The sequence below is a fragment of the Tamandua tetradactyla genome, chromosome 3 (assembly GCF_023851605.1).
Source record: "Tamandua tetradactyla isolate mTamTet1 chromosome 3, mTamTet1.pri, whole genome shotgun sequence".
NCBI lineage: Eukaryota > Metazoa > Chordata > Mammalia > Pilosa > Myrmecophagidae > Tamandua > Tamandua tetradactyla.
The window spans coordinates 192,044,026-192,051,026 of NC_135329.1; the positions used below are offsets into that span (position 1 = coordinate 192,044,026).

The following is a 7,001-nucleotide window of genomic DNA, read 5'->3' on the forward strand; positions in this document are numbered from 1 at the left end:
ATATGGAGTCTTTGCTGCCTGTATGCAAAGCCACACCATCTCCTACTAAAGACTGTGACTTTGCTCCATTCCGTCACACACCAGGCAGCAGCTCCAGTTCCAACAACCTCTGATTACACTCTCTTTATTCTCCTGCTTCTCTTTATCTGCTGATTTGTCTTTGCATGATCACTGGGGTCACCCCCAAAGGAAAGGAGTCCAATGCAATGGTGCCATACCTTGTCGTCCAAGCCTCTTCATCTCTGTTTCTCTCAGCCCCTTTGTCAGTTGAATGGGGGTAGGGAGGATGATGGCAGTGGTGATGGAATCAATAAACTCTCATTTCTACCTCTACATGTCTATGATGGTATTCGTTTTTAAGCCCTCATATCCTGTCCAGAATCTACAACAACCAGCCTGTTGCTGGGTCTCCAGAACTCTGGATGTTTTCACTCCCTGACTTCCTTTAGTGCCTTTTTTTGGTCTGTGCCTAGCCATAGCTTATCTTGATGATCTGCATTCTTGGTCCGATCTCTCAAACAATTGAAGTATTTTTGGAATCTGACTGAGGCCCAGGTTTTGCTTGGTTTGACCATTCAGCACACCCTTTAATGTGAGCTGCCTCTCACTATTGCTAAGACCTTCTTTCACATAAAGAGAACATCTATCACTACATATCTTGCCTTCTCTATTATGTCCTAAGTTCCCATCTATAGCAGATGCTCTCAGTGCTGGATCTATATCTTCTCAACATGCAACCTTGCTAGGCATGCTTCCACCTGCCTCTGCTTGTGTGTTGCGCCCACTCTGACACTGTCCACTTAGTGGTCTGTAGGATGCAGCCCTTGTCAGAGCCCTAAACCAATGGGAGCTGGTGATTACATGCCCCAGCTTCCTCACCTCTCTAGATGGAAAATTCTGTGAAGTTGTTCTATGCTAATGCTCCATATTCTTCACTGGATGAAGCTCCAACTATCCACTGTGGTCACTGTTCTCATAGCACATCCTCTATTGACTCCTTCCCTGTCTCAATTCCGAACTCCCTTACTGCTTTGTCCTGGGATCAACTCCCAAATAAATTACTTGTCTCAAATTCTTGTCTCAGAGTCTGCTTCTGAGGAAACTCAAACCAAGACACCATCCCTCCTCCCTCTTTCTCTTTCACAGCCAATAACCTCACATCCTATTTTGTGGAGAATATTGAGGCCAGTTGAGGTTATGTGGAAAGTACTTTAGCCTTGCTCATTTGCCTCTGTAACCACACCTTAAAACTTCCAAATGCATTTGTATGTAGCTTTGGAAGAGAAGGGTGAGGGAAAAGCTAGGCACATCTGTCTTCCTTTCTTGGAAGTCCTTTCTGCCTTGTAGAATCCTGTTCCACTACTGCTCCCCTTCTTCTAGCACATTTCTTTCTCTCTACTGACTTCTTCCTTCTGTCTTTAACTTATAGGGAAAAACCACAACTTTCCTTGAACCTGCCCATAGCTTATTGACCTTCCCTGCACTCCCAAATTTCTCATTAAAATTGGAATTCATTTTCACTCGGTACTGCCTACCCATTTCTTCTTCTTTTGTGACCTGGTTTCCACCCATGTCACACTGGGAGTGCCATTGTAAGGTCATCGATGATGCCTTATTTTCCAAATCTATTGTTTTTTTTTCATCATAGTTTTCTTGACCATTTATCTTTTCCTCACTCCAATCTGTTCATCATACTTGGCTCCAGGTAATATAGTAAAGCCACATTATGGTCAAATTACTCTCCTGCTCAAAAGCCTTTGGTAGCTCCCTATTGTTCAAAAGATAAGAACCATTTTCCTTGTCTTGCATTCCAAATCCTCCATGCCTGATCTCTATCTAGCTTTCCAGCTTATCTTGCAAACCCTCTACTATGGACAACTGGTATACTACTTCATCTGAAACTATCCCATGTCCATTCTTGCCTCCTAATGCTCCCTGAGTCCATGAAGGTCTCACTTCATCTCCTCCCTGCCAATATAAGCCATTCCTTGCTTTACCATTCAGGGCCATTTCACCTCCATTTACAAAATCCTTCTGATTTTCTCCCAGCCTTGGTTCTTTTTCTAAATTCCTAGGGGTGTTCATTGCCTTGGTCTATGGTTCCTTGCTTTACTATTTCTTTCCTTGCCTGTGCTTTGTCTCTCCAATGAGCAGGGACTGTGTCTAACCCAAGAGCCAGATGCAGGGGCATTTCATGTATATCTGTTGATGTCGACAAAGATGAAATTGTTAGCCCCAAGTTCTCTTTTGACAGAAAAGTGCACCAAGACCAAGCGATTTGTCCAAGGTCGCTGTGCTAATAAGTGGCAGAGGCAGGACTAGAATTCACATCTCCTACATTCCAGGGTGCTTTCTTGCAGGCCTGAGTGAAGATCCAACTTTACCTCACACAGGAGAAAATGGGAGACTGCCCTGGTACCTTGGAAAGGACCACAGCTTTGGAGGTAGCTGGGCCTGTCTGCTGCTTACTAACCCTCTTGGGAAAATCACTTAATTCTCTGAATGTCAGTTTCCTCATCTGTAAGAATGGGCATGCTGGCATCTACTGCAAAGAGTTATTATGAGAATTAAGTTAGATGGCATTTAGAACATACGTGTTGGGAGGGGGGATAGTGTTGTGGTTGAGACTGGAGTTTAAATCCAGGCTTTGCAATTTCTTGGTGATAATCTAGGGGAAATTATTTGACCTCTGAGCCAAGGACCGCTGTTTCCTTAGGTATAAAGTGAGGATAATAATCGTGCTCACTTCGTAGGATTAAAGGAGATATTGTACACGGGGCACATAGCAACAGGACCTGGCAGGTGGTGAGCTGTCTGCTGGTATGGGCTATGCCACGTGGCTCTCAGTCTATTTAGTGATAGACTTTCAGGGAACGTTAACTTGCTTCTTTCCTTCCCAAGGAAATATTGTAAACACAATAATGGGAACCACATTTTAACTATTAGAGAGAGAGAGAGAAATGTTTACTGGGACTTCAGAACATTTCATGCAACCACTGTTACTAATTACCAGCCCTGCTAGGTCGTTTATGTTTGTGTTTCTCTCCCACACTAACCTGAGAGCAGCTCCAGGGTGGAGCTGTGGCTGGTCTTTGCTTTCCCAGCACATAGGGAAGTTTTGGGTCCATAGTCAGTGATCAAAACTGCTTGCCAAATCAGTGTCACAAATGGACTCTGAGAAAAAGAAATGGAAGCATCACATGAAAAAAAGAAACACAAAACAGCACGAACATTTACTTAGCGGGTTATTGATATAAAATACTAAAATCTAAGAGTACTTTCTGTGTGCAGGGACCATTCTGTGTATATGATGATGTGTTCTATCTTTGCCACAACCCTAGGAGGTGTGTGGTGCTGTGATTTCTATGTTCTGGGTGACGAAAGTAAGGCACAGAGGGGTTAGGTAACTTGTGGGAGGTTATGTCAGCTGAGTAATAGAACCCGGATTGGAATCCAGGGGCTTTTAAGCATGAAATTAGACCCCTTTTCCCTTCTCACTGCTAGGTTTCGAATCTGCCCCAGTGCTTCTGACAGTGTATTCATCCACCGATGTCAAAGAATTTAAGCACAACGCCCAGCAGAGAGTAGACGCTCAATAACTATTAGCTCCTTCAGAAAAAGTCCCACTTCCTCACGTAGCTCAGGTCATCAGAGATTTGTGCTTGGCAAGTTAGTAAAGCGAGAGGGAATACTCTTGTCAGAAAGGTTTGCGGTATCATGAGGTTTCCTTTCGAAAGCATTTTTGCTGATAATTAATTGATCTCCCCTTGGGCCTTACACTTCCATCTCTGCACCCACGACCCACCCTGGACAAAAGTCTGAGTCTCTGGGTGGGTGTTTGTCTCCCCAAATGGATGGATGAGCTGCTCCAGGAAAGAGACCCAATCATGCCGCATTAATCTTTCTATTTCCTGCCGTGCCTAGGAGAGTGTTTGGCATGTGATAAGCGTTCCATAAATAGTTGTGGAATTTTTGAACTAAATTAAATCTTCACAGTGGAAAAACAAGAATGGAATAGTTCATGAAAAAGCAGAAAGTAATCTGTAACGGGAGAGTGCCAAGGATTTATAAGATTTTATGCCTTCTTTTAAAATAAAATTAGCATTTCATTAGGCCAATAATACATGTTTGTGGTAGAAAATGAAAAAATATAGATAAGCAAAGAGAAAAATGTTGAAATTGTCATGATTTCATGGTTAACATTTTTGTTTGTTTCCTTCTACTTCTTTTCCCTTCTGTCTCTGCCTGCTTCTGAGCTGTATGGGCAGGTAATTTACATGGCAAAGTGTGCATGACCCATTTTCTGCTCATTTTTTTCCCTTCTATTCTGTACGTTTTCCTTTATACCCATGTGTTTCATGGGGGAATCTTTACCATTAATATTCATTGCAGACAATTTGGAAAAATAAAAAATAACGAAAATAAAATAAGGCCTAATTCCAGCACCCAGAATTAAGGTCTGAGTCTCTCTTTGCTCCTGTCTCTCTCTCTCTCTCTCTCTCTCTCTCTCTCTCTCTCTCTCTCTCTCTCTCTCTCTCCACACACACACACCAAAGTTGACATTTTTTAATGCTTTTTTAGAAAAACAAAACAAAACAAAAAACCTTGCAGTTATACAGTGAATGTTTATCTTCCTATGTTTTCAAGTGTTCTTGGAATGTATGAATTTTCATAGTTATATGTTATTCCATTAGTTTGATATTTTTCCAGTGCCATAGGCTATTTAGTGATAGGCAAACTCTTAAAGGCTCAAGGTTCAAAGGATGAATCCCTCTAGAGAATGTTTTCCTGTTTTCTTTGCTTCCTTGCAATAAAAATGTTTTTCTTTTTTAAACAGCTTTATTGAGGAGAACACACATACCATTATATTCACCCCAGTGACCAAACATTGTTCAATGACTTTTAATAAATTTGTAGTTGTGCAACCATCACCACAATCCAGTTTTCAAATATTTCCATCTCTTCTGATGGGGGAATTTTAAGCCACGGAAAGCCTTAATAGGAGAGAGGTTTGGGGCCTGGACCCATCTTTCTGCACTTGCCAATCTCTTCTCCCTAGCAATGTACTGTGGGGAAAGACAGGAGTCAGGGCATCTGGTTATTGGGTGTTCTAACTTGCTACTGTATATCCTTAGCACATGGTTTCCTCTCTTCCTATGTCTTCCTGGGTCCCATCACAGAGGCAGACATTTCCACAATCCTAATTTATCAGATAATTTTTTTAGGAGGGGGGGGCATGGGCAGGCTCCAAGAATCGAACCCAGGTCTCTGGCAAGGCAGGTGAGAATTCTGCCACTAAGCTACCATTGCACCACCCCAGATAATTTTAATTTTTGCATCTAGAAACACTTCTTGTGATTTTTTGGGTCCTTTCCCCATTTTCCTGCCCATTCCCCATCCCCATCAAGGCCTAAGAAAGGTTGCAGCATCTCATCTTTCAGGCATCTCTGAGCCTCTTGTCATTTAGACAGCTCTCCATTTTCTTCCACTCTTGCCTCCCTGCAGTCTGGTCCTGACTCTGCACCCAGAGGGAGTTTGATGTAAACCTAAAGAGAGCTTGTCACTCCATTGCTCAAAACCTTCCTGTGGCTTTGATCGTAACTGGAATGAATGCAAGACTCCTTGGCACAGCTTTTAAGAGACCTGCCCAGTTCTCTACCCTCATCAACTAGTTCTCTCTTCTCTGCTCACTCTTCCCTGACAGATCGATCTTCTTGCTGGTCCTAAAACATGCCACACTGGTTTACCACCCAGGGCCTTCACACTTGCTGTTCTCTCTTATCTTAAATGTTGTTCCCCCAGACAGGCTTCCTCATGGCTCACTTCCTCACTTCATTTGGACTCTGCTTTAGAGCAGAGTGACATTTCTGTCACCTCCTCCGAGAGGCCCCCCTTGACTATCTTAACATAGCTCTGCCCTCCTCCTCTATCATCCCCCTATCCTTGCTTGCCATGTTTCTCTTTATGGCATGACCTACAGTTAGATTATATATTTGCTTATTTATTATCTAACGAGGTCATAGACTGTAAGCTCAAGCATTCATTCAGAAAATGAACGATTGAGGAACACACAATTTGCCTTGCCTGAGGAAACACACTCATCAAAATTATCTGGAGGATCTGAACGTGTGATGGAGTGTGTAAGAACAAGGCTATGGATACCTGTAGGTGGGGAGGCAATATCTTTGGAATCCAACTGTCTGGCTTCCAATCCTCCATCTATAAGCTATTTTCATTGGTAATCACGGGCTAATCATTGTGCTTACTCATGGGACTTTGTAAAGACTGAAGGCCTCAATGCCTGTTAAATACTTATGACATGTAGTGATAGTTTAAAAAAGTTAGCTGCTTTAAGATGAGGAATAAAGACACCTGGTTAGGGATAACAAGAATGAAAAAGGTTAGCTGTTATCAACATCATCATCATCATCACCATCATCACTGTGAATTAGGGACCTAGAATCTTAATAATGCCATGATGAGGTACTTTGGCACCTTGTAAGCAATTGCTTGGGTTAGGGCTGGTATTCCTATAGGGTAGAGCGGTGATTTCCAAAGCCTGTTCTCTGGACCAGCTGCATCCGTATCACCAGGGAGCTTGTTAGAAATGCAATTTCTCAGGCCTCATTCCAGACCTTTGGAATCAGAATCCCTGGGGGGCAGGGCATGGCAATCTGGGCTTTATCCAGCCCTCCAGGTGCACAGGCTGGCCGGCTGGATTTTGAGAACCACTTAGGAGAGGCAGTAAACTGGTAGCCTACAGGTTGTCAGGCTCCTCAATGTTTCTGCCTGAACTGCACGATGATGTAAATATTTTTAATTCTGTGCCAGCATTTAAATATCTGCATGTTTCACATAAAATCTCTGATTTTCAGCTTCCCTGTTGACTGCAGTGGAGTAGAGGCTGCTCCTTGAGACACAGAGAGAGTTCTTGGGTTTACACCATCCCCTCCACTCCCAGTTGTATTGCCCCTGGCAGGCTTCGCTCATTTGCTTTACCA

At 43.0% G+C, this 7,001-nt stretch overlaps 1 protein-coding gene across 2 annotated transcripts in view; it reads left to right on the forward strand.

Annotated features, from left to right (window-relative positions):
- IGFBP2 (insulin like growth factor binding protein 2) overlaps nucleotides 1-7,001 on the forward strand; it is a 91,581-nt gene that overhangs the window by 29,507 nt on the left and 55,073 nt on the right. The gene's annotated exons all lie outside the window — the stretch shown is intronic.